This window comes from Osmia lignaria, unplaced genomic scaffold (genome assembly GCF_051020975.1).
Source record: "Osmia lignaria lignaria isolate PbOS001 unplaced genomic scaffold, iyOsmLign1 scaffold0157, whole genome shotgun sequence".
Classification (NCBI taxonomy): domain Eukaryota; kingdom Metazoa; phylum Arthropoda; class Insecta; order Hymenoptera; family Megachilidae; genus Osmia; species Osmia lignaria.
Window position 1 is genome coordinate 7,501 of NW_027478298.1, and position 2,500 is coordinate 10,000.

Genomic DNA, 2,500 nt, shown 5'->3' on the forward strand with positions numbered 1-2,500 from the left:
TTGCATTCAGTACCGTGGATCCATCGTTAAACGCTATTAAACTAACGTCCGTGATGGTATAAATGCAGATTTTCGCTCCGTTTAGCCAAAATAACGAACTTTAGGTGCGCTCCGAAATATTTCAAAGTCCCAGCGGCGTATTGCTTCGCCTCTTAGAACCGATTAGTCGAAAATTTTAACAATCATATTTTTGCATTCTGTACCGTGGATCCATCGTTAAACGCTATTAAACTAACGTCCGTGATGGTATAAATGCAGATTTTCGCTCCGTTTAGCCAAAATAACGAACTTTAGGTGCGCTCCGAAATATTTCAAAGTCCCAGCGGCGTATTGCTTCGCCTCTTAGAACCGATTAGTCGAAAATTTTAACAATCATATTTTTGCATTCTGTACCGTGGATCGATCGTTAAACGCTATTGAACTAACGTCCGTGATGGTATAAATGCAGATTTTCGCTCCGTTTAGCCAAAATAACGAACTTTAGGTGCGCTCCGAAATATTTCAAAGTCCCAGCGGCGTATTGCTTCGCCTCTTAGAACCGATTAGTCGAAAATTTTAACAATCATATTTTTGCATTCTGTACCGTGGATCCATCGTTAAACGCTATTAAACTAACGTCCGTGATGGTATAAATGCAGATTTTCGCTCCGTTTAGCCAAAATAACGAACTTTAGGTGCGCTCCGAAATATTTCAAAGTCCCAGCGGCGTATTGCTTCGCCTCTTAGAACCGATTAGTCGAAAATTTTAACAATCATATTTTTGCATTCTGTACCGTGGATCGATCGTTAAACGCTATTGAACTAACGTCCGTGATGGTATAAATGCAGATTTTCGCTCCGTGTAGCCAAAATAACGAACTTTAGATGCGCTCCGAAATATTTCAAAGTCCCAGCGGCGTATTGCTTCGCCTCTTAGAACCGATTAGTCGAAAATTTTAACAATCATATTTTTGCATTCTGTACCGTGGATCGATCGTTAAACGCTATTGAACTAACGTCCGTGATGGTATAAATGCAGATTTTCGCTCCGTTTAGCCAAAATAACGAACTTTAGGTGCGCTCCGAAATATTTCAAAGTCCCAGCGGCGTATTGCTTCGCCTCTTAGAACCGATTAGTCGAAAATTTTAACAATCATATTTTTGCATTCTGTACCGTGGATCCATCGTTAAACGCTATTAAACTAACGTCTGTGATGGTATAAATGCAGATTTTCGCTCCGTTTAGCCAAAATAACGAACTTCAGGTGCGCTCCGAAATATTTCAAAGTCCCAGCGGCGTATTGCTTCGCCTCTTAGAACCGATTAGTCGAAAATTTTAACAATCATATTTTTGCATTCTGTACCGTGGATCGATCGTTAAACGCTATTGAACTAACGTCCGTGATGGTATAAATGCAGATTTTCGCTCCGTTTAGCAAAAATAACGAACTTTAGATGCGCTCCGAAATATTTCAAAGTCCCAGCGGCGTATTGCTTCGCCTCTTAGAACCGATTAGTCGAAAATTTTAACAATCATATTTTTGCATTCTGTACCGTGGATCGATCGTTAAACGCTATTGAACTAACGTCCGTGATGGTATAAATGCAGATTTTCGCTCCGTTTAGCCAAAATAACGAACTTTAGGTGCGCTCCGAAATATTTCAAAGTCCCAGCGGCGTATTGCTTCGCCTCTTAGAACCGATTAGTCGAAAATTTTAACAATCATATTTTTGCATTCTGTACCGTGGATCGATCGTTAAACGCTATTGAACTAACGTCCGTGATGGTATAAATGCAGATTTTCGCTCCGTTTAGCCAAAATAACGAACTTTAGGTGCGCTCCGAAATATTTCAAAGTCCCAGCGGCGTATTGCTTCGCCTCTTAGAACCGATTAGTCGAAAATTTTAACAATCATATTTTTGCATTCTGTACCGTGGATCCATCGTTAAACGCTATTAAACTAACGTCCGTGATGGTATAAATGCAGATTTTCGCTCCGTTTAGCCAAAATAACGAACTTTAGGTGCGCTCCGAAATATTTCAAAGTCCCAGCGGCGTATTGCTTCGCCTCTTAGAACCGATTAGTCGAAAATTTTAACAATCATATTTTTGCATTCTGTACCGTGGATCCATCGTTAAACGCTATTAAACTAACGTCCGTGATGGTATAAATGCAGATTTTCGCTCCGTTTAGCCAAAATAACGAACTTTAGGTGCGCTCCGAAATATTTCAAAGTCCCAGCGGCGTATTGCTTCGCCTCTTAGAACCGATTAGTCGAAAATTTTAACAATCATATTTTTGCATTCTGTACCGTGGATCGATCGTTAAACGCTATTGAACTAACGTCCGTGATGGTATAAATGCAGATTTTCGCTCCGTTTAGCCAAAATAACGAACTTTAGGTGCGCTCCGAAATATTTCAAAGTCCCAGCGGCGTATTGCTTCGCCTCTTAGAACCGATTAGTCGAAAATTTTAACAATCATATTTTTGCATTCTGTACCGTGGATCCATCGTTAA